Source organism: Felis catus, chromosome B2 (genome assembly GCF_018350175.1).
Source record: "Felis catus isolate Fca126 chromosome B2, F.catus_Fca126_mat1.0, whole genome shotgun sequence".
Lineage (NCBI taxonomy): Eukaryota > Metazoa > Chordata > Mammalia > Carnivora > Felidae > Felis > Felis catus.
The window spans coordinates 88,080,059-88,106,805 of record NC_058372.1 but is presented as its reverse complement, the minus strand read 5'-3'; the positions used below and the strand labels follow the sequence as shown (position 1 = coordinate 88,106,805).

Genomic DNA, 26,747 nt, shown 5'->3' with positions numbered 1-26,747 from the left:
AGGACTGTACCCCTTAATTTGTACCCCTTGATTAAATAATTTATTTAAATAGAAGATATTCACCTGAAAGAGAGATGTGGTTTTTCACAGAATGCGTTTAGTCTTTTCTAAATACAAGCTCCTGAGTGACAAAAGCAACATAAAAAAAAAAATTTTTAGTTATGTTTGAAATTGTACTCTGTCCTGGAAATAGACAAAAACTAATGTTGTCATTGATAAAGACTTAAGAATGCAGTTAATTTTAGGTTGTTTTTGTAGCAAATAGGAGGGTTTGAATCGATCTCTCTAGACTTTTTACCTTAGAGTGAAGCGATGTTTCAGAAAATAACCAAAAATATTAAGATAATGGGTTTCTAAAGCACAACTTACTTATATTTTTGCTTCATGTTTTCAAATGTATTTTAAGAACTGAATTTTGAGTAGAATTTGCCATATTAAAATTTCAAGTTTAAACTTAAAATCTTACTACACTAACCGTGGGTAAATAGTCTTGCTTTTTCATGATTATCACAGATGAAATGCTATGGACAATGCCATTTTAGAAACTTTGTAACAAAGATCTAATTTAATAGAAAGTCTCTGTTTATGTACATTTTATTTAATCCCAAAGAGAAAGATATTCAATCTCTGACCAGTTTGGAAGGCTGATGCTGACTACATAAACTATTATCACAGTATTTTGCTTGCTTTGCTGATTTTAAAGTAAATAGCAAAAACTGCAGATTTATGATACAGTATATTGATGAAAAACACATTATATCTACCATGCTCAATAAGTAACCAATTTAAGGTTTGAAAACCAATAAGTTATCAACTCATATAAATCCCACCACATATTAAATAATCAAAACCTTCTGAAAGATCAAATAAAGAACAGCAATTTCAACTTTTTGCCAGAATTTGGGTTCATGAATGGCCTGACCTGTCTATGGATCAATGGAATAATTCTTTTAGTTCGGATAGGGCTCTGTCTCTTAATATAACATATTAAGTTATCAAAGTTAAATGTTACTGAAAATTTTCCACCTGGTTTCCTTTTCAATATTTTAAGTACATATTAATGTATATGTTCACAGGAGAGTGACTGGGGAATGCTATTATCACTGAAAATAAAGGAGTTCAAATAATAAGTTCTTGAAACTGTACTTAGAAGTTCTCTTAAGTAAATTTAAGTCATCAAAGTATATAACCTAGAGAAACAGTTAAAAGACAGGTGGAAATATATTGATGAATACCAAATTATAAACGATTTAGTGTTTTTAACACCTCCACCATGGTCTTACTTGTATGTATTAGAAGCTTAGTTTAGATATGAAGAAGTGCTAGAATCTGACTCTGGACTTGGTTTTACATTGCCATTTATCTTAGCTGTGCAGAAGTCAAGGAGATTCAGACATTTTATTTTTTGGAGGATTCCTAGGAATTTGGATACCCTGGGTGAACTGGGCTGGGGGGAGGTAGGGAGATTAGCTTATTCTTTCATGGTTACCAACTGAGCTAAAACACCAGGATAACCCTATGCGATACTTCTGGAAGCTCTGGAGATACAACCTGCAAAATGAAGGACAACCTGACAGACTTCACTATATCCACCACAGAATTGCAGATCAAGTTTTCTAGATTGGAAAAGTCCCTATGTCACTCTCCTAAACTCCTAAATAATTATTTACAATTTGGTGTTCCTTATGATTTGTGCCTTGAGTGAATTGTCTTAACTTTCAGAATAAAATCTATGCTGATTTTCTTAGACTAAGATCAAGATCCTGTCTTCTGGATCTTACTTCCCACATTTTCTGTGTTCCAATCATATTAAACCATTTGAAGATATTTGAATATGCTTTGCTCTCTTACCTCTCCATTACTTGTACACACAACCTGAAATGTCCCTTCATTTCAAACTTCCCCTTGGAATTTTTCAATCTTGCCTGCTTTGGAACTCTTACATACACTTTCCTCCTCAAGATTAAGTTTAAATATCTCTCATCTGGAGAGACTGGGTGGCTCAGTTGGTTAAACATCCGACTTCAGCTCAGGTCATGATCTCACCATTCGTGAGTTTGAGTCCCATGTCAGGCTCTGTGCTGACAGCTCAGAGCCTGGAGCCTGCTTCAGATTCTGTATCTCCCTCTCCTTCTGCCCCTGCCCCACTCATGCTCTGTCTCTCTCTCTCTCAAAAATAAATAAACATAAAAAAAATCAAAAAACTGAACATCCTTCACCCATTTTTCTCTCCCCATCCTCCTCATTTCCCCATTCCATGGCTGAGGAAGCATCCCTCTTTGGTGCTCTCATAACTCTGTTCACATTTCTATCAAAGCTTATAATCATGTTGTACTATACACTCACACACACACATATTAATTTACTTGTTTTTATACTGTAATAATATACATTCCACAGGGTTATGGCCTTTAACACCAAATCCCTAATCCCTAGCTCTCAGTACAGCATCTGGCACAAATAAGCACTCGGAATGATTTGTTGAATAAATGTTCACATTGTCTTGAGAGTTAAAGGGTATAACTAAAACCATCAGCAAATTTGGCATTTTGGAAAGAAACAATTAGAGAAAGGCTATCAAAAGCAAGATCATTCATAGCTCAGAAAACTGAAGGCTTTGGTCCAATTTCTTGCCACAGTGGAGTTGCCTCCTTGAAGACAAGCTTCAGGAGCAGATTTATGTCCTTGGAATAACCACCCCCCATTCCATAGTAGTGCTCCTACATGGGGTTCTGGAAGGATTGTATCTCCTCCCACTGCCACTCCCCCAGTCCACATATCTCAGAGCTCTTCAATCAGTTCCACTCTTGAGCTATTCTGTAAGTTATTGGGAAAGATGCTCTCTTTTCTTCCAGAATAATGATCTTTAAAGAACCTGTGTTTTGAGAGGCTAGCACCTATCCAGTAACTGATGGAAGAGACCTGTGTAGGACTGAAGAGATAGATAAACCTTTTCAAAAAAAATTTTAAAAAATGTGATGTTTTAATTGTATAAAATACATCACAAAAAATTTACCACCCTAAACACTTTTAAGTATGTTGTTTGGTAGTATTAAGCAATTCACATCGTTTACATATTTTTGTTAGGTATATTCACATATTCACAAGATCTCCAGAACACTTTCATCTTGCAAACTGAAACTCTATAGCCACTAAACAACAACTCCCCTTTCCCCCCTCCTCGCAGCTCCTGGTAATCAACAATCTACTTTATGTTTAGATGAATTTGACTATTTTAAGTTCTCTTAAGTGGAGTCATACAGTAAAAGTCTTTCTGTGATTGACTTATTTCACTTAGCTTTATGTCCTCAATCTTCACCTGTGTTGCAGTGACAGGATTTCCTTTGTTTTTAAGGGTGAATAATATTTCATCGAATGCATATATGACATTTTATTTATCTATTTATCATCAATGAACATTTGTGATATTTCTGCCTCTTGCTCTTGTGACTAATACTATGACCATAAATATATAAATATCTCTTCAATATGCTGCTTCCAATCCCTTTGGATATATTCCAGGAAATGGGATTGCTGGATCATGGTAGTTCTAATTGTAACTGTTTGAGGAATTACCATATTGTTTTCAAAGCCATTATACCACTTTACAATCCTGTAACAGTGTACATGTTTTCCAAAATCTCTACATGGTCACCAATACTTGTTATTTTTTGTGTTTTTCTGTTGCTTTGTTAGTTTTGATAGTAGCTATCTTAATGGGTGTGAGTAATATCTCATTACAGTTGTGATTTGCCTTGACATAGATTCTTGATTACATGGTTGAGTTACCGGATACAGCTAAGACTGCCTAAGCTAATAAGTTTTTATGATTTCCTTAAGTTAGAGTTACTTCACATGAAAACAAAAAAAATTCTGTATAATATATTCCTCTCTCCCAGTGTATCTCCACATCTTCTCACCTAGGCTTTACTGATACTTTTGATATGCCACCACAAATCTAACCAATGAGAGGTCTTCTAAAGTTAACATGGATCTTTGTTAGAAAATGCAAATATACCTTCTACTGTTGAGGAACTCGTAGTCAAACTTTGCATGAACCAATATTTACCAGGTTGTGTCCTCCCAACATCTAGCTTACAAAATCCTCACTGAAAGCTTTGCAAGTTATACTTGCAACAGGAAGAATGAAGAAGGAGAAAGTGCATAAAAAGAAGGAGGAAGAGAAACAGAAGAAGGAAGAAAAAGAGGAGCAAAAGCTGTGGGATACGGAGGAGGGGAGGAAGAAAGAGGAGAGAGAAGGGAGGGGAAGGAAGAATTAAAGAAGTTTGGTATTCTAGAGAACTCTATGCATAAGGGCCTACTGTATCCTGCATTTCCTGTCTTAAAGTGCATGCCAAGAGCACTTGGGTGGCTCAGTTGGTTAAGCATTCAGACTTTGGCTCAGGTCATGATCTCACTGTTCCTGAGTTCAAGCCCTGCATCGGGCTCTCTGCTGTCAGCATGGAGCCCACTTCAGATCCTTTGTCTCCTCCCCTTTGCCACTCCTCTCTCCTCTCTCTCTCTCTCTCTCTCTCTCTCTCTCTCTGTCTCTCTCTCAAAAACAAATAAACATTAAAAAATAAGTGCATGCCAATAAGGGAAGTCCTAGAACAACATAATTGCTTTATACCAAGAAAACTTTTGATCTAAAGAAAATAGACAAAAAAAATTTTAAAGCTAAACTATTCAGTAAAGTTCAGAACTGCAGCATTCACTGAACTCCATCTTAGAAACAAAGCAAAGATGTCTGGTATCTAAAACAGCAAATTAGAGGCAGAGCTCTAATAGAGATGTATGGTTCTATGAAAGATCAAGCTTTGAATCTGCACATTCAGGGGCATGGTCAAAGTCTTAGAAGGGTAAGAGATTTGGTCCCAACATTGCAATTAAATTTAGTTGCCATATTGAAAATGGCCGAAAGATCACAGATTTGAAAAATGGTGACAGCAACCCGTTTTAACAGGTTTAACCTGAAATTATTTTTAAGAATGGTCACTGAAAGCTGTATGAAATCTGTACAGATATACGGAGTAAGAGGGGATCTCAAATTCAAGACGTAAATTACAGATGTTGAAAGTCATCAGTAGAAGATTCCATGCCTCACATTCTATGAAGTAAAGCACTATAGAGAATGGGATTCTGGGCAGCAGATTGCTGGTTCACTGACTCATGCCGAATGACTAAATGCTTTCATCTAGATGTCTAGCCAGTGTATAATAGCCATAAAGAAATGGAGAAGTGGAGGGCCAGTTAAGTGCAATTTGCTTTTACTTTTATATTTTAGATGCACACACATGCATATGAAAAATGAATATATCTTCTTTGCATTCAATTTTTATACCTTTTGGCTAAGGGGTCACAGACTTAAGAACTGTCTGGGTAAAACTTTGGCTCTGTTACCTCATTCTGTCTGACTTTAAGCAAACAACTTTAATTTACGGAGCCTCAGTTTCTTCATAAAAAAATGAGCACAATGATTATTCTCATATCAAAAAATTATTATGATTCTTAAGTGAGGCAGTGTAAAGCATAAATCAGTTTCCTGCAGAAAGGAAATGCTAAGTGATAACTATATAGTAAGGTCAAACATGCCCCTATCCTTACAGTTCTTTCCCATCAACATATTGTTCTTACTCTGGAGAAGGTCCAAATATTTTTATGCCTATGTTGTGTGCCTTGCGTGAAGGTTTTTCGTTGTTGTTGTTGTTGTTTTAGTTATTTAGCTATCTGTGTTCATCATGGGCATTATGTTGACATACCTGTCTTTATTCATTGCCATAAAATCTCCACAAGTTTAGATGACCTGGTCTTATGTTTTCTTCAGCAGCCATAAGACCTGAAGTGATCTGGTCTTTTTCTGTGCTTATATAATAGCTGAATTATTATTTCCGGAATGTTTAAAAATGATCGGTATATACTTATTTCAACAATAAAAATGAACTAAAGGAACTAGATGATGTAAAAACATTTTATATTTTGAAAAAAATAATAAAGCACAGTTTCCCTCATGAAGAACAAAAGCTAAGTTAGATAGGATTTCTAAAAAAAAAATTAGTTGTCAAATTTGCACATTAAAACTTTTTATTTTACTATAAAAGGGATATGGCTTTATATTACATTTCATGATGCCAGTAAGTCTATTATAGTGAACAGGATTCTGTGCTGAATTGACCATAACTCTTTCATGATATGAATTGGTGTTCACGGTAAAATATATTTTAAAAACTATGAGCATAAAATATTAGTACACTACAAATAATAATGGCTTCAAATTATCCATTAAGACTTTTGCTTGTCAAAAATCTGACAATTTTACAACTCCTTTCTAGTTTTCCATGGGTACAGCTTTACTTTAGAAAAGATCTACCAAAACATCTCTACTTTTCTTCCATCTCAGTGTTATGGTTTTACACATTGCTAAATCTCTGGCAGATAAACAGATTCAAATAAAATTTGGTGATAAAAGAAAACAGCACCTACTGTATGTCGAGAATTTCGATGGCAACTTTCAGCCGAATGTGAATTAAAATGGCTAGGTTATAAATCCCCTGAAAATAAGGTTTATAATGGAAATGCTGACAGGCATTTAACGATAGCAGCAGTAGCTGGCACCACTGTAATAAAAGGACTTAAATGAAAAAAAAATGTATGCCTCACAAAGACATGCGGATTTCAGGGTAAAGCTATATGCAGACTCAATGTAAGGATGGATGATAATATGCCTCAGCAATTATGATGCATGGGTGTTAGTAACAAAGAATCTTGAAATTCAGCTTCCAATCAAATCATGAAAGAGTTTCAGGAAAGACCTGAATGCAGCATTCTTCGCTTCTATTCCTCTGGCACCATCATCCTCTTACCAATATATTTTATTCATGCCTTAGTATCAGAGCAGAGAAGAGCTTAGTCAGAAAGTGACCCCCATGAACACAAGATGGACATTTCAACAGCCAATCCTTTGGAACCTCCATTTTAATGAATTATTAAAGCATCGGTTAGGCATTAGGTAAGAGAATTCAAACATTGTTTCCGAGACACCTCTGGATTTCTGTAGTCATAAAGTTCATAGTTCCCTTTCTTTCAGGCCCCTCCTAGAGGGGTCAAATAGCCCTAAGTAGCTTCTCTAAAGCATCTGGATACAGAAAGTTCACCCTCTGATAACATCCAAGCAATACGTTAGTGACTTGGTTTTCTTTTTCCTTAACAGTAAGCCACATATTAAGTCATTTTATTTTTGCTTTTTACTTTTGAATTTAAACTCTTGCTATGTTTCTGAATAATACAATTAAGGAAATGAACATTACAAGCATCATATTTTTCCAGGTTGTGGCTATAAAATAAAGTAAATGGGGTTTTAAGACTGCTGTTTAAAAAGCAGAGTTTTTAAAAATGTCTTCGTCTGTGCCTGTAGATCCAAACTGATCACTAGTAGATTCTTGCTTCCAGACTTCTGTGCCCCAGGTTACTCCCAAAGAGCTCCACTCTATAATTCTTCTGACAAATAACAAGCTCTTTGGTTATTTTGGGAAAGAATCTTCCCCAGGAAAAGGATAAAGGTACACTGGTGTGAGTGTCTGTGTATTCTTTCTTCATGCCTATAAATCCCACCCAAACTGTCAAGGTTGACAATCCAAAACGATAATCAAAACCACTTTTTACATTCGTTCTTGTAACTGCCGCAGGCAAGTTTTAAAAGATATGCTAACAAATCCCAAAGAATAGCTGGTATTAAATATTTGATATAACCTGAAATGAATACTGTGGATATAAAATTTAAGTCATATAGCTCTTTAATTTCTTATCCACACATAATTATAGTCAAGTGTGTGTGTATGTGTCTGTGAGTGTGTTATTCATTTAATTTTTATTGAATTGAATTAATTAATTTAATTAAATGTATTAAAATTAATGTATACGAATGTATAAACCCATATATACAGAAATGCGTATATATACTATTTTTAATCCACAGATATTTGGGGAAAAGAAAAATAACAAAGTAAACAAAATTTGCTATTTTATATGTTAGATCATTTCAGTACTCTAATACCAACAACAATACATCAAAAGTCACCCAATATGACTATAATTATTTGAATTAAACATCCCTCATTATACTTTTTAATATATAATTACTGCTTTGTATAAAACTCTTCACTGAATTACATAAAATATAACAAAAAAGTGAACAAGTTATAGGTGCACGTTTAGTGAATTTTTACAAAGTGAACACTTTTTTTAACCCTACCCAGATTAAGACAAAGAACATTAGCAGTACCCCCAGAAACCTCTTTCTTTTCCCATACCAGTTATCACCAACTCCAAAAGCAACCACTCATTTTGGTTTGGGTCTCTCAAGAATAGACATAAAATGAGGGTTTGGGTGCAAGTGGTTTATTTGAGAGGAGATCCCAGGGTTCACAAGAAAGAGTGAACAAGAAAGAGAGAAGTGAGACAAGAAAGAGAGAAGTTAGTAAAATGTATATGAAAGAGAGGGTTAGTGCTGTGGGTAACTGGGGCTCAACCCTGCTATGAATGCTCGAAGAAACCACATAGAATATTTCCAAGTTGCCCACAGGAAGACAAGGAGACTTCATTAATCCACTGACCTCTGTCTCTGATTTGTTAAGAATTTCCCCCAGGAGTGTGTACTTATCTGTACTGCTGGGTTAGGGAAGTAAAACTGTGAAAAATAGTAAGATAAAATACTAAAATAAAATAGCCACCCCTATCACTTGTACTTTATCATGCAGTTCTTTTGGTCAGAGTTAAGTACCATAACCTTTTGGAAGAATTCAGTTAAGGGCAATGGCTTCCTACTTAGTATTGGTGTTGTTAATATTTATTATAACAAATACTATTTCTCAGCAAGTCAAAATGTTACCATATGACCTGATATTTCAGAAGGAGATTTTTAGCCTGTACTATGATCGGCAGGATGTCCTAGTGATACTCTTATTTTGTCTCTTCCAGTTGTGAAATCTGTCCTAGGAAAGCTCCATCCGTGTCTTTGACTCATGTAAGAGGATGCAGATTGCTCACTGCACAATGTTCTTGAGATTGCAAGATCCACACAAGTTGGTGTAATTTTCCCTATCTTGGGCTTGATATGAGGCATGATGAGTTATATTAGAAAGCAAGAAAATGGCAGAGTAAGTTATTCCATGAAGCTCACACAATAAAGTAGGACAGATGATGGCAGCTAAAACTGAAATGCTGAAGAAATTCAAGATTCAATATCAAAAGCATGTTTAGTAGTGGTTGAGATAACAATGAGCCAGCGATTTCTGAAAAGAGACAGTAGTAGAGTTCCTAACACATGGGTCAATCAGTGATGTATAATCCAAGTCTGAAAGTCATGTATTTCTCTACTAAGATATGTGTGACATCCCCAACACTGACAAGACTACAGTTTAGGGTCGCATTTGTAAGCCCTCAAAGAAACAAGAGTAACAAGACAAAGAAATTAAATCCAAAGCAAACACTATCTTGGGCCCAAAGGCTCATGGAGAGCATTGACTGGATTTGGCTAAAATCTTGTCTGCACCTTGGGTCTGGACAGGGGATGATTGTCCCTTATTGGATGAAGACTGAAAGAATAAAAATAGTTGGGCTCATTTTCAGCGGTGGGGTGAGTGGACTTTCAGCTTCTTAAAGAATCATTGGCCTTTTCTGAAGCCAGTGATCAGGACATCCATATGGAGCTGAATATCTAACACCTAGATATGCCCTGCTGGTCAATTCTTGCTATTTCTGCTGATCAACATATCGTTGCCAGCCAACGGTCTTAGATAGCATATTCTTTTTTTAGCAAAGCTAACCAATAATACCATGGCCATTAGTACTAATTGTTATTTCTGTCTCCGGTCTTCTCTCCAGATTCACTTAATAATCACTTGGCCTCTTCCATCTAATATACTATACTCTGGTCATACTCAGAACATACCATGTAATTTACACTTCTATGCCTTTCAATGTGATGTTTTTGACATCTGGTATTCCCTTACCACCAGTCCCAACTCAAAATTTTAATCTTTCCTTTGAGACTTATATGGCTTTCCCTGATCATTCACATCTTTTTTTGGTGTCCTATTCTACCTACCCCACTATATGATATGTATTTATTTATCTCCAACTACATTACAAGCTCTTCTGCCAGGCAAAGATCTTTGCCTCTATTGGGATGAGGATATCAGTTTGCTCATAGTAAGCTTCATTACATATTCATTGATTTGAGTTGAAGAATTCTAGGTGGCCCCAAAGAAATTCTCCCTTTTTTCTTTTTCTTGAGCATTCCCTGGTACATGGTAAGTTCTCAATAATGCTAACAGAACATAATTGAAGTATGCTAAATAATACAGACATTGTATCTCTCATCATGTTAGAATGATTATCTTTCCATTCATCTATTTCTCCATCTAGTTTGGGTTACTAATAGATAATAGAATGTAGAAGTTAAATGCATGAGTTCTGGAGAGGGATTTCTGACTCCACTTTTTAGTCCACCATTTAAACTCTCTGTGATTTAGTTTCTTCATCTGCAAAGTGAAGCTATTAATAGCATCTACCTTGCAGTTGTTAAATTATAAATGTTGGTTATTATTACACCCCAAAGTTTGCATGCAAAAGATCTCATTCTTCGAATTTGAGCATGTAAATCAAGCACTATATACCTAATATACATAATAATTGTGGCACTTTTCAAGTGCTTAGCACAAATATGGTGCCACTTAAATGCTCAATTAATAGTCATTACCCTTTTCTTTACTCCTTATATTACTTTAGGGTTACTAACAGGAGCTTCTGAATAATGATATGAAAAACTCTATGATAGACACATTACCAAATGGAAACAGCATCTGTTCCCCAACAAAATATGTATTCCACTGTTTGTTCCAAAGCACTAAACATTTGATTGGATAGAAGATAGTGGAGACTAAGGCTATTTGCATAAATGAAGAGGCATTTCAATGACACCTTTTTAATGAAATCATTTTGGTGGGTCTTTATACATCACTTTCAAAACTTAATCCCTTCTGAGCATTGATGGTGATATCCTTCTACACCCCAACACTATAAAATATAGTGATATATACTGAAAGGAGAAATTTCCAATTTGGAAGACACTAACTGGCTGATGGTGCTGTGTGCTAACCACTGGAAACAGTAGGGCAAAAGATCGGGAAAATATGGGTCCTATCTTATAACAGATTAGTTCTTAAACTTCATCATATACAAGTAAAAGAATGGGATTAACACGCAGATGAAAATATGAAGTAAGGTAATATGTTAAGAATATAAATCATATTTACAAGTATATCATTAATACATTTTAGAAAAATATGTAGAAATTGGTAATATTTTAGGCACCTATTTTCAGTGGAAAATACTTATCATTTTATCATTCAAATATAATTTAAACAAAAAATAAAACAGAACCCAACATAAAAAGTAGCTATAGCTTGTATAATTGAAGATAGCTTATAAATGAGGACAGCTTAGATCTTGAATTAATTGAGCCAAGAAAGTCAACCTAATCATCAGAAATATTACCTGTGTGAGATGAAGGTTTAACTATCATTACTTTCTCACAGAAACAGTAGAAAATTGGAATCTGAAAAGGAAAACCTATCAGGTATATTCCAGTAGCATTTAATTGAGTTAGGTATAGAAAATAGAGTGCAACGATATATCCTGATAGCCCATATAATCAAGAAGAATGGTTAATGTATTTTTATGATTTTCTTTATTCAGATATGGTAAGTAACAGGGCCATTATCTGTATATGTGTCATATGTTTGGAACACTGTCCTTGATAGCAATTTGGGAAGAGTAACTCTGACACAGATAATTTTTAATTTTGGAATAATTAAGAATAACTTCATGTGCATAATGACAAGTTATGAACCCTATAGAAAAATAAGTTAATGGAAGACAGAATGGTTGTTTTGAAATGTCTTTTAATTCACTTAACAATAAAAGTGATGGACCGGAGTTTGCTTTAAAAAGATATGGATACGTTTGAATCTGCTACCTTCCATTCTTGAAGTTATTACTATTATTGTTTATTCATATACTCCCCTGATTCATACCCAATCATATTAAACTTAAATGCAATAAGTGCAGCATTGTATGTAGGCTATATGAATGACTATACTTAATAAACAATGAATTATTTAGTTTGAATCAACTGAAGGAAGTTGTGGTCTAGGAAGAGAGATTTGTGAAATGTTCAGAATAAGTCATTTCAAGGTTCTGTTCATCCAAAATGACTCAACCCATGTGTTCTGCTCTGACCTCTGGGTTTTTGAAGGAAACTTGGGTTGTTGAAGCACAACACATTTTACTACCAAGTAGTATATGTTATTGAACAAAGCAATAGAAAAGTAAATTTATGAACTCATAAAGTACTTGAGATAAGTTGAAAAATATAATAGAGTAGTCTGAATTTGGAAATCAAAATAAAACAGGAAATCTCAGATGGCAAATCACAGTGTCTAGATTTTTAATATGATATTGAAATAGTGTCCATAAAAATCATCATATTACAGACAAACTACAGGAGAAACAAGGTGCAAATTATAGAGGAATTCCCATTAACTACCAATTTTGAGTGGGATAAAACTATAATTCAGAAGTAATATGCATATATTATTGCAGTGTTAAAAATTTCCCTATGAAGTTTACATACAATTCTCAGTTAGCTTTAGGGTAATTTCTGATATTCTCTCCTAAACTGTGTTTGCAGAAGTTAAGATTATAAAAGATAGAAAGGGTATTTATGTATCCTCAAATGAGGAATTGCATATTACTTTATTTCAAAATTATTTCAGACTTATAGAAGAGTTGTAAGAATATCTCTAAGACTCCAATAAGCTATTTACCCTGAATTACTAACTTTTTTTTTGCTCTAATTGTTTTATGATTCTACCTTTCTGTCATCTGTACATATACATATTTTTTCCTGAACTGTCTGAAACAGAGTTGGAGACATTTTTTTTCCTGTTACCCCTAAATATTTCAGAATGTCCTCCAAAGAACAGATATCCTATTAAATTACAGTAAAATGATCAAAACTGTAGAATCTCACAGTAACACAGTGCTATTATGTAATCAGCAACTCATATTCAAGTTAGTGAACTGATGTGAGAATTCCTATTTTCTTTTTCCCGGTCTAGGTACAATCTGGTGTCCTATAGTGCTGTGGAGCTTTAGAATCCTTCAATCTGGAAGAGTTGTTCAGCCTTCTTTTAATTGTCAACCTTGAAATTTTGCAGAGTACACACTAGGTTTTTTTTGTAAAAGTATTCCTCAATTTGAGAGTATGTAATTTTTCCTCATGATGAAATTTAGGTTTTGCATCTTTGGCAGCAACAGCACCGATACTGTGTTTTTCTTAGTGCATTGTAACTGGAGATACAAGACCCAACATTAATGATGTCAACTTTGATCATTCAGTATATGCTGTATTATGTTATATAATTAGGTTTCTCCACTATGCAGTTACTGTTTTCTTCTTTGTAATTAATATATGATTTACATGGAGATATTTTGAGTCTAATTTGTCATGACATGTTTTGTATATATGTAACTATTCTGTCCCTCATCCAAATTACCCACTAATTTTAGCTTCCACTGATGATTTTCCAACTCCATTGTTTCTTCTTTAATTATTAGTTGGAGTCATACTATAAGGAAGAGATTTATTTATTCATCTATCTACTGTCTATCATCATATAGTTTTCATTTATCATTTCAACAGAACTGTGGGTTCTTATGTTATAATTTATAATCGATTAGTATTATTTATTATTTACTATTATTTACTATTAGTATTATTTACTATTATGATTTATTATGATACTCAATTTGTCCCAGACTTGACCAAGTTTGAGCCACTTCAAGCTGGTTTTTGTGTCCCTTTGACATATCCCCAGTATTCTCTTAACAGTCTCTTAATTGTTGCAAGATGTTTCAGACTTATCTTGTGCTTTCTCTGCCAAAGTCTTGGGATTCAACCATTTCCCCAAGTATCCCTAGTTCTCTTTACTGGAAACTTATATTTAGAAAACAAGTTTGTCTTAATTTCTATCAGTATCAGTTATCAGTTGATAGATCTAGCAAATGTAAGTATACATGCATGTGTTTATGTTATATATATATATATATATATGTATATATATATATATATACATACATATATGTTCATACATGTTTATTAGGTATTTAAAATATATATGGAATTTAAAAATTTGGGGGGCCCTTTAAGTTTTTATTTGAATTCCAATTAGTTAATATACAGTGCTGTATTAGTTTCAGGTGTACAATACAATGATTCAACAAGTCCATACATCACCTGGTGCTCATCAGGACCAGTGCACTACTTAATCCCCATCACCTATTTAACCCATCCTTCCATTCCCTCCCCTCTGGTAACCATCAGTTTGTTCTCTATAATTAAGAGTCTGTTTCTTGATTTTTTTTCTCTCTCTTTTTTTCCCCCTTTGCTTGCTTTGTTTCTTAAATTCCACATATAGTCATACGTGAAAATATGGTATTTGTCGTTCTCTGACTGACTTATTTCACTTAGCATTATACTCTCTAGTTCCATCCATGTTGTTACAAATGGCATATATATTTAATTATTTTATATTGATACTTTTTAATTACCCAATGCCACAGGATACAACTAGTTTTCACCTTTTCTATATTTGTAAGTCGCTTCCTCAACAAAAAAGTTTTCCTTCCATTATCCTCAATATATTTACTTATTCATTAATGCCTAGAAAACATAGAAGATACTTTTGAAATTGCTAATCCATACCACTGTGAAAAGCAAGCTTATGGAAAAGAATTCAGTTTGTTTTAATTTATAGATAAAATTTGTACATAGTGAAATTCACAAATTGGAAGTGTAAAATTCTATTAGTCTTGAAAATGGATATTCATTAAACTCACCTTCCTAAAAAATTTAGAATATTTTTATCCTATAGTATAGTAGAATAATATAAAATGTGCTCTTTGATGTTTGACTTCTTTCACTTAGTATAATGTCAGTAAGATTTGTCCGTGTTGTTCCATCTATTAGGAGTGTTCTTCCATTTTATTGCTGATTAGTATTCCTACCTATAATGTACAAGTCATTTGTTCATTCTCCTCTTAATGGATATTTGGGCTTTTTTCAGCAGATGGTTTTATCAATTTAAAGTAAAAACTTTACAGTGGGAAGAGCATGCAACTCTTGAGCTCAAGGTCATGAGTTCAAGCCCCACGTTGATTGGGTGCAGAGATAAGTAAAACTTAAAAAAAATATAAAAAAATAAACTTTTCTTCTACCTTCTTAGGTCCAGCCTTTGGTGTTTTGCAAATTAACAAAAGCAGAGTCACAAGAGGGGGTAAAACAGTATGGAGGTACACCAAAAAATGTAACTCAAGAAGGTTAGAATTTGAGGCTTATGTGGCATTTTAGTAGGGAATGGGGAGGAGAAGGGGGTGTGTCTGGAAGAACAAATTTCTTAGAAGCGAGAAAGGAGAACTTATGGAAAAATGGATTTCTTTTTAGAGAGATAATTGGGGCCTTAAGAAAACGGATAAGAGATATAATTGTTTTGTGATAAAGTCTGCTTGGGTGTGTTGCCAGGGAATCCTGTCTCAAAGAAGAGGTTACAACATTAGAGATGCTCCTGGAAGGGGATTTTTGAGTTCTTTTGCGAGGTTCTGATTTCAGGCAGATAAGAGATTTCAGGAACTCAAATGCCTTCAGTTCAAAATAATTTTTATGGCACGGTGACTTATTCTAGACTCCTTCACCTTTTATGACTAAAATTCCAAAATTATTCTTTAAAATGTCTTTTATAGACATGTGTTTCAACTTCTTTGGAAAACACCTAGTATTGGAATTACTGAGCCATATGGTAGGTATAAGTTTAACTTTCTGAGGACCTGCTAACTTTTTCTTAAATGGTTGTACCATTTACATTCTCAGTGGTAACGTTTGAGTTCCAATTGCTTCAAGTCTTCACCTAATTTGGTATTTTCACTTTACAATTTCATTAATTTGAGTGTCATTATAGTAGCATCCCACTTACGGCTATAATTTGTATTTCCCAAATGTATTAGTCATGCTCATTCATCTTATTTTCTTAAAGTAATTGTTTACTGTGTCTTGTTTAAAATACTTGCCTACTCCATTTTGCCTAGCTAATCTTTTTTGTTTGCTTTTTAGAACCATTATGACTTTAGCTTTAACATTTAGATTATGATACATCTCAAATGAATTCCTATTCTCGTGTTGAGTGAAGTTTCAGCTTCATGTTTCTCCATATATTCAGTTGATCAGCTTGGTTGAAAACACCTTCCCCAATGATTTGCTTTACTGCCTCTTTGGAAATGTAATTATGCTGTATAAGTGTGGGTCTGTTTCTAAACTCCAGTCTGTTTGATTAATTTATTTATTATCATGAAACAAAATCAAGATGTCTTAATTACTGTAGCTTTATAGTAAATCTTTAAGTTGGATGATGTAAATCCTCCATCTTTCTTCTCCCCTAAATTTTTTTGGTGATGCTGGTCATTTCGCATTTCCAAATAAATTTTGAGTCAGTTTTTATATTTCTATAAGAGCTTGTTGTAATTTACATAGGGGTTGTGTTGAATCCACAGCTCAATTAGGGAAGGTGGAATATTCACATTTTAACAATTTTGAATGCTCTAGTCCACGAACATAGTGTATCTTTCCGTTAATTAAAATGTCCCCTAATTTCTTCCAGGAATGTTTTGTAATTTTCAGTGTGCAGGTTTTGCAGTTTTTTGTTAAATTTATTACTGGATATTTTATACTTTTAAATACTATTGTCCATGTTACTGATTTTTAATTCAGTTTTATGCTGCTGGTATATTAATCTTGTACCCCACAACTTTGCTACATTCACCTACTGAATCAAGCAGTTATTTTATAAATTCCTTGTGACTTTCCATGTAAACAACTATATTATCCATAATTAAAGACATATTTCACTTTTTCCTTCCAAACTTAATTTCTTTTTCTTACCTATTGGCACAATATAGAAGTGGTAAAAACAAACATTTGTATCTATTCCCAATTTTATGGAAAATCTTTCAATATTTCATCATTATTCATGATATTAACTGTAGATATTTTGGATATGCCTTATATAAGATTTAAAAAATCATTCTCTGCATCTGTTCAGAGGATTCTAAGCTATTTCTTCTCAGTCTATTAACATAGTGAATTATAATAATTGATTTTCAAATGCTAAAACAACCTTGAATTCCTTAGAGAAACCACATTTACTCAGGATATATTATCTTTTTTATATATTACTGGCTTCATTTTGCTGACATTTTGTTAGGAATTTTTACATCTTTATTCATGAGGGATATTGGCCTTAGATTTTTTCTTTTTCTTTCTTCTCTCTTTTTTTTTTTTTTTTTTTTTGATAATATCGTTGTCAGATTTGGGATAATGTTTCCCTCAAAATAAGTTTGAAAGTGTTCTCTCCATCTCTACTTTCTGAGACATTGTGTATAAAATTGGCACTTCTAGGGGCGCCTGGGTGACTCAGTCGGTTAAGCGTCCGACTTCAGCTCAGGTCATGATCTCAAAGTCCTTGATTAGAGCCCCTCGTCGGGCAGGCTCTGTGCTGACAACTCAGAGCCTGGAGCCTGCTTCAGATTCTGTGTCTCCCTCTCTCTCTGCCCCTCCCCTGTTCACGCTCTGTCTCTCTCTGTCTCAAAAATAAATAAAAACATTAAAAAATTTTTTAAAAAATTGGCACTTCTAAAATTCTTGATAGAATTTGCCAGTAAAACATTTAGGCCTTGAGTTTTCTTTATGAAAAGGTTTTATTTATATTTTTAAAATAATAAATTCTTCTTTTTACTAGATATGTGGCTATTCTAATTTTGTTTTATCTTGTGCTAGTTTTTGAAAATTGTGTTTTTTTCAGGAATTCATCCATTTCATCTAAGTTGTCAAATTTGCTGAATAAAGTCATTCATAATATTTTCTTATTCTTATATTGTCTATAAAAATCTATAGTGAGATCCCTTTTTCTTGTGTAATAATTTGTTTTTTTTCTTTTTTGTGATGGGTTTTACTCATATTTAATCATTTTTATTAGTCTTTGTGGTATGATAAGAAAAATAATTGTTCTTTGTCCCCATTTCCTAGCACATAACTCCTAAAACCCTTGGGATTTCCTGAGCGATAAGGATGATAGCGGCATCTCTTGTTCTAATGAAAGGGCACTTAGCAGGCATCTAGATAGCTTTGGGATGAGGGCTGGTCACCAAAAAGACCAAACCTTGAGTAGGGGGTTGGGACTGAAATTTCTAACCTCTGGGGAGGGGAGAGGGATGTAATCATGCCTACATAACGAAACCTAAATAACAGAGTTTGGGGTGCTTCTGAGTTGGTAAACACATCCACATATGAGGAAGTTTACATACCCCAACTCCAGGGGGACAGAGGTTCTTATACTTGGGACACTGGCAGAACTTGCTCTGAGTACCTCTTCACCTGGCTGTTTATTTGTATTCTTTATAACAGTTTATGTTGTATTTTGTTGAATTCTGTGAGTCATTTTAGCAACTTATTGAACCTGAGGAGGGGTATTGTGGAAACCCCAGATTTTGTAGCCAAGCCAGACTGAAGTGTGGGTAAGCTGGGACTTCTGACTGGTGTCTGAAGTAAGGGCAGTCTAATAGGACTGAGCCCTTAAACCTGTGGAGTCTGATGCTAACTCTGGATTGTTAGTGTCACAAATGAACTAAGTTATAGGACACCTACTTAGTGTCAGAGGGATGGAAAATTGTGTTGGAAAAGAGTCCACATATTTATTTTTTTTAATTTTTTTTAAGTTTATTTATTTTTGAGAGAGAGAGACAGAGAGAGCAAGTGGGGGAGGGGCAGAGAGAGAGGAAGAGAGAGAATCCCAAGCAGGCTCTGCACCATCAGCACTGAACCTGATGCAGGCCTCGAAGTCACAAACCATGAGCTGAATGAAACCTGAGCTGAAACCAAGAGTCAGAGGCTTAACTGACTGAGCCACCTAGGCACCCCAAGAGTCCACATATTTAGTTGATGAATGATAAAAACCCACAATCTTTTTAAAGGATTGATTTCGGCTGTGTTAATTTTCTGTTTTATGTATTTCTACTTTTATCCTTGTTATTATTTTCCTTATACTTTATATTTTGGGTCTACTGTGTTCATCTTTTTTTAACACTACGGTAAAACTTAGATTATTTAAACATTTAATCTCTTCTCGTATAAGCATATAATGCTATGAATATAATTTCTAAGTGCTGCTTTAGGTACATTTGATGTACTGCATTTTTGTTATTCATTTTGAGATACAGTCTAGTTTCCTTTGTGATTTGTTATTTGACCTATGGATTATTTAGAAATAATTTCTTTTATATTAAAAAATAAATTAATGTTTATTTTTGAGAGAGAGAGAGACAGAGTGCAAGTGGAGGAGGGGCAGAGAGACAGGGAGACACAGAATCCAAAGTAGGCTCCAGGCTCTGAGCGGTCAGCACAGAGCCCAATGCAGGGCTTGAGCCCATGAATCCTGAGACCATGACCCGAGCCAAAGTCAGTTGCTCAACCAACTGAACCACCCAGGTACCTCAGAAGTGATTTATTTTATAACGAAATATTTGAGGATTTCTAAATATTCCTGTTCAAGACTAATTTTTAATTTAACTTTGTTATGGTCTGATAGTATATTCTGTTCCAGTATATGGTCTATCTACCTAGATGTAAACTAGGTCTAGTTAGTAAGCACTTACAGCAATGCATATTCTATATACATTATATATATAGTGTGAATATTCTGTAAAGACAAATTACAGCAAGATGATAGATAGTACTTTTCACATTTTCTATGTGACATTTTTTGTCCAATTTTCTAGACAGAAAATATTTAAATTTTTAACTATGTCATTGGTTTCTCTACCTTTAGTTCTGTCAGTTTTCGCTTTATGTATTTTAAAGCTTTGTTAGCAGGCACATCACTAATAAAATTAGTACATCAGTACATCTTCTTGATGAACTGACTCTTCTATCATTGTGAAATTGATCTTTTTTTTTTAAAGTTTTTTTTTTAACATTTATTTATTTTTGAGACAGAGGGAGACAGAGCATGAATGGGGGAGGGTCAGAGAGAGGGAGACACAGAATCTGAAACAGGCTCCAGGCTCTGAGCTGTCAGCACAGAGCCCGACGCGGGGCTCGAACTCACGGACCGTAAGATCATGACCTGAGCCGAAGTCGGCCGCTTAACCGACTGAGCCACCCAGGAGCCCCAAAATTGATCTTTTGATAATAAGCCTTGTTTTGAAATCTATTTGCTCTGATAGTAATAGTCCATTTTTCAGCTTTTTATGCTTATAATTTGTGTGATACACTTTTTTTTGTTCTTTTATTTCAGTCTACCTGTGCCTTATATTTTAAAGTTTACTTCTCATAGACAGCATAGATTTGAGTCATGCTTTTTCTGTAGTGTTTTATAACTTCTACCTTTTAATTCAGTATTATTAATTTTATGCCTACCTGTCCTTTTTGCTCCTTTTTTATTTATTTATTTATTTATTTATTTATTTATTTATTTATTTTTTTTATTATTTTAAAAAAAAATTTTTTTTCAACGTTTATTTATTTTTGGGACAGAGAGAGACAGAGCATGAATGGGGGAGGGGCAGAGAGAGAGGGAGACACAGAATCGGAAACAGGCTCCAGGCTCTGAGCCATCAGCCCAGAGCCTGACGCGGGGCTCGAACTCACGGACCGCGAGATCGTGACCTGGCTGAAGTCAGACGCTTAACCGACTGCGCCACCCAGGCGCCCCTTTTTTATTTTTTTTAAATATTTTTATTATTCTGTTTTATTTCCTTTACTGACTTTATAGCTGTCATATTTGGCATTTTGCTCTTAAACTTATAAATATGGGTTATAATATGTGTAAGTCAAGGTCTCCTCAGGGTTTATATTGTACCATTTCATATAAAATATATGAATATTTGAACAATACAGTTTTGTTAGTCCTAGATAACTTTGTGCTATTATTCAGATATATGAATAATTCATATAAGCATATAATAATTATATACTAATTACTCATATACATATATAAAACCTGTACAAATAATTATAAAGTCCACAATGATGCAATACTCTGTGTTTTACTTTACATACAATTTTGCTTTTAAAACAAAATTTTGCTCTTAAAGCTTGAGAGGAAAATATTATTTTGCATATTTTCCCTTATGTTTGTTATTTTTTGATGGACTTGATTCTTTACTGTGGAGGTCCCATCTCGTGGCACTTCCCTTTTGCTTGAAGAATTTTCTTTAGTGTTTCTTATAGAGCAGGTCTGCTGGTAATGAATTTTCTTAGTAATTGAAAATGTCTTTACTGAAACCATTGTTTTTAAATAATTTCATCACTTCATTTAGAATTTTGAGCTAATAGTTATGTTTTTGAAAGATGTTCTATCATCTTTTCTCCAGTTTTTCTGATGAGAACCCTGCCATCTTTTGATGGTTGTTTCATTTTATGTAATGTGTCATTTTGTTTGACTATTTCCAAGATTTTCAATGTCTTTTAATCAGGTGGGGTTTTTTTTGTTTTTGTTTGTTTGTTGGTTTGTTTTTTTATGTTGCCTATGCTTTATTCTGCTTGAAGCTGATGGAACTTTTTGAATCTATCAGTAGATATTTGGCAATCAAGTTGAAAAAGGGTATTTCTTGCTACTGTTATTTAGATCATTAAGATATTTTGTTTTTCTTTCTTTAAATTTTGTTTTTCAATTGTTCCTCATATTAAAAAATTTCTATTGACCTCTTTTAAATTACTAAACTTTCCTTCTGTCATCTTCAAATTGCTGTTAAATCCACTCAGTGGACTCACATAATTTGATGTCAATAACTTCCACTTGATTCTTTTTTTTTTCATAGTTTCTACTTCTCTGATGAGATTACTCATTTGTTTATTTATTATAACCATATATATATATATATTTTTTTTTATTAAGGTCTTGAATTAAAGTCTTAGCTGTGACCTTATTACAATTATGTTGACATATTTTTAAAATGCTTTTTTCGTTTTTGCTAATTTCAAAGTATGGGTCATTTCAAAATCATTTCTAATTAACTGTTTTTTTTTGTTGGTGGTGGTGTTCAGAAGTTCCATTGTCTTGCTTCTTTGCATTATTAATCATTTTTATTGTTTGCTGGACATTGTGGATTCTATGTTGTTGAAAGTCCATATTTTGTTGTTTTCCTTTAGAAAATGTTTTTTTCTTCTGGCATGCACTTAAATTTACTGGGGATATGCTTTGTGATCAGCTTGGATTTTGTGAGTCTTTTAGATTTGTTAGGTTGTGACCACAGTAGCACTTACTTTAGGGCTACAGCACACCTTCTTCTACAGAGTGGTTTCTCTGTGTTTTCACCAAGTGCCCTGTATTTGTATAGAGGTTTCTGCACTCTAGCTAGTCAGAAAGACTACACCTCCTGTCACTGTGAGACCTCAGGTTCCATTCAATTCACAGCACTCCAGCAAGTGTTCTTTGCCAGCCTTTGTAGAATCTCATCCTACTCAAGTTCAACTTTCTATTCAAAGTTGTGAAGGAACCCTCATGCAGATTTTTAGAACTCTATTCCTACATAGCTTTTTTCCAAAACCCTGCCCTGTAGACACTAGTAGTCTCAGTGTCACCAAACTCCAATCTTCATCTCTGCAGCTCAGCGAAAGAGCTTTGTTTTGACTCTACCTTTCCATAGGTAGGTCTAGATGGTGCCCAGACTGTGCTCAGGTACAAAGCTGGAGTAATTGTAGATCTCACCTCGTGCATTTTCTTTCTCTCACAGATCCTCACCCTGTGCTGTGTGCTATCCAATGTCTGAACATTGTTTTATTACATCTTTTGTTCAGTTATCTTCTATTACATTAGAGGCCAATTCTAGAACTAGTTGCTTTGTCATAGCCAAAAGTCAAAATCCTTGGATTATTCTTGCCCACCAAATACATTATCTAAATTTTAATGGGGTAGCAGTTTAATCATAAAAAGTGTAAGAAAATTCCACAAAAAAGCTTAAAATATAAGAAAAATATGTAAGTAATCAGAGTTATAGGTCTATCACTACTGTAAAATTTCACAAGTGATGGCCTTGATTACTATGTTCTAAAGCAGAGCTACCTAAATAAGTTCTTTTTAATAATAGAAATTTCCATTGAATAGTATTTTGCATGGTATAAGGTAGCTGTGCTTATATTTTTGGCATATCTCAATTCCTTAAATCAAATAGTCAATCAAGTGCACCACCACTATTTATGAATTATTATTTCCCAATGATTTTGAAGCAATTAACCAATTCAAAATATATTTGTAGGCACTTAATATACTCCAAGTACTGTTTAAATTGTTGACCTTAAAACAATGGGGCACCTGGGTGGCTCAGTTGGTTAAGCATCTGACTTTGGCTCAGGTCATGATCTCACGGTTCGTGGGTTCGAGCCCCACATCAGGTTCTGTGCTGAAATCTGGGAGCTTGGAGCCTGTTTCAGATTCTGTGTCTTCTTCTCTCTGTCCTTCCCTGGCTTGTGCTCATGCTCTCTTAAAAATAAATAAATAAACATTTAAAAAAAGCCATTTACCAGCAAAATTTATTTATTCTGCAGGAATTGCAGAGAATTACAATTTGGGACAAGCAGACTATGGATAACCATAGGCAAGTCCAGAGAACAGAAGAGAATGGCTTGGTTTTTTGAAGGAAAGGAGGAAGTTGTGAGAAGGGCTATTTTGAAGAGTTTAGATTGGGGATGCTTCTCATTGGCTGGGCTGTTGCTTGGCAAGGAAAAATTCTTCCACCTTCCTGCTGGTGCATGTAATGTAAGCTTCCTCCTGTTTGGGGTGTCAGCGCCAGTGCCTGCAATCTTCCCCCTTCAGGGCTCCCTGACTTCATTTTAAATGAAGTTTTCTTTGTTTATTTTCACAGAATCTATTAGTGAATAATGAACAAAAAATTTTATCTTGATGTTCACATTTCAATGGATGGAATCAGACAATAAACAAGGAACTTAAATAATTTATTAGATGGTAAAAAAATAAGATAAGGGTGGCTCCCAGTATTAAATACCATGATTGGAATAGTCCTTACTGAGATCATATTTGAATTCATGTATGGACTAATTATTTTCCATGGATAGTAGATTCTTACAGCAGTTCCTTCTGTTTAAACAAACATATCTGTGCAGTATATATTTGATATCTTATCACATAAATTCCTCTTTATAACTGTTATTTTCTAACATATTATTGGCTAGTACCATTCTTTTTTTCATATCTCAATCCCAATAAAGTTCTAAACATCCCTTTAAAAATTATTAGACTTGCATTAAGTACAAACTAATTTCAGGTAAATTTATATCTTTCAATTATCCAGTCTTCCACTATGAGAACCTGGGAAGCATATACATTTTTGCCAGTATTTGTATATCTATTGGTAAGGTTTTGGTTTTTTTCTTTTAGATGCACATTTACAGCTAAGTTAATTTCCAGATATTTTATGTTTCCGATTGTTGTTTAATAGGTAATCCTTTGTTTTCCCATTTAATTTTCTTCTTGGATGTAGAAAATCTATTGGTATTTGTATGTTTTCAGGGTGGTCTTTTCAATCTATTTCTAATACAGTTTATTAGTTAATGGCTTTTGGCTTTGCAAAATCATGTAAATACTGACAATTTTTTTTCCAGTTTTTGCTCTCTTTTTTCTCTCTCTGTCTAGTTGTTTATCATTTTTTCCTGTATTACTATACAAAACTTGACGTGAAACAAAATGTCACAAAAAAAAATAGTGGGGACTTTTGAAATTCCTACCTATACTTAATTGAAATGACTTTAATAATTCTCCATTAAAAATGATGTTGGCTAGTAGCTTAACGTAGATCTAAAGATATAATAACTATTCATATTCCTCATTATTCCTTGTTATGTCCAGGGAATGTACATTCTATTTGTTGTTGTTGTTTTTAATTTTTAATTTATTTCATTGTTATGATATTCAGGAATGAATATTAAATATGTAAAATATCTTTTCAGTAAATATTAAGATTATTATACTGTATTAATTGGGAACATTTCTGAAAAACTACATTTCAGAAATAAATTTAGTTGGACATTACCAGTTTTGGGGTCTGGTCATATTTATTATTTTCAATTATTTCCATAAAAATATAGCCACCTGTGTGGCTCAGTTGGTTAAGCGTCAGACTTTGGCTTAGGTCATGATCTCGCAGTGTGTGGGTTCGAGCCCCGTGTCGGGCTCTGTGCTGACCACTCAGAGCCTGGAACCTACTTCAGATTCTGTGTCTCCTTCTCTCTCTGCCTCTTCCCTGCTCATGCTCTATATCTCTCTGTCTCTCAAAAATAAATGTTAAAAAATTAATTAAAAAATATAGGTTCACATTTTTACATAATTTTTATTAATTCTGGTGTCATTAATTCCATGCTTCTCTACAGTATTAACAATAAAGTATAGTAATTCCCATATTTGAAAAATTGAAGGAGTTTGGTACATTGTTTTAGAGGCAATTATTTAAAAAATTTTCGGTTCTCTTCATGATTGTTGTGTTTTATTTCGTCGAATATAACCATTTTGTTTTTAAAATGTTTATTTATTTTGAGAGACAGTGAGAGAAAGAAAGAGGGTGAGAGAGAGCACGTGTGCACACGCACATGAATGAGTAGAGGAGGGGCAGAGACAGAGAGGGTGAGAAAGAATCCCAAGCAGGCTCCACACTTAGCACAGAGTCCAGCCCAACCAGGGGTTTATCTCACAAGTGTGAGATCATGACCTGAGCCAATATCAAGGTCAGACACTGAACAGGCTGAGCCACCCAGGTGTCCAGTCATTTGTACTTTAAACATAGCAATCTCTTACAGCAAGTTTTCAAGTTATTTGGAAAATATGTATACACATAGACTTACAATTTTTATTTTATGCACAATTTTTAACCTAATTTTTAAAATTTTATTCTCTTTCTTGTCCTAAATTTTGGGTTTTGGACTACCTAAAAGTTTTCCTATTTTATTTTTCCTGCATAAAGTAAGTTCTTAGCTTTACCAATTTTATATTTTATACTGTTGGTGTCCTTAATAAACTTTTTACTTACGTTTGTTTTGCACATGTTCTCTAATCCTCAGTTCTTAATTTATTCACTTCCATATTTTTACTTGATAAAATATTCACAGTTATGGATAGTCATTTGAGTAAGCTTTGGCAATATTTCATAAGTGATGACAAAAATATTCCTATCTTTGTTCTTTTTAAAGACCTAATTACACTTTTTGTTTTCCTTAAGAGTTTCATAACAGATAATTTAAAAAATAAATGTGAGGAGAGGTTTTTGTTTAAATATTTTATATTAATGTTTTTTTTTTTTTTTACTAGAGTATGATCAGAGAATGTGATCTGTCTATGTTCTGGAGAATTTGAGGTTCTATTTGTGACCTATATCAATTTTGTTAGTTTTCCATTGTATGTATAAAATATATATTATTTTTTAAACATTAAAATCATCTTATACTCTATTATTCCTAGTTTTTGTCATTCAGACCTTTTAAATTCTGTATCTTTCTCTTACTGAATAACATAAAGTCTGATATTATAAAAACAAGAAAATTTTATTTGAACAGACCGAATATATATTCTTAAATT

General features: G+C 33.7%; 1 long non-coding RNA gene across 7 annotated transcripts in view; it reads right to left on the bottom strand.

Moving 5' to 3' along the window:
• LOC109499790 overlaps positions 1–26,747 on the bottom strand; it is a 419,289-nt gene that overhangs the window by 85,213 nt on the left and 307,329 nt on the right. The window contains exon 6 of one of the 7 annotated variants that reach the window (XR_006598088.1): positions 64–121. The exons of the other annotated variants lie outside the window; for them this stretch is intronic. This is a non-coding gene — a long non-coding RNA (uncharacterized LOC109499790). The remainder of the gene's footprint in view (positions 1–63; positions 122–26,747) is intronic. 7 annotated transcript variants of the gene reach the window in all.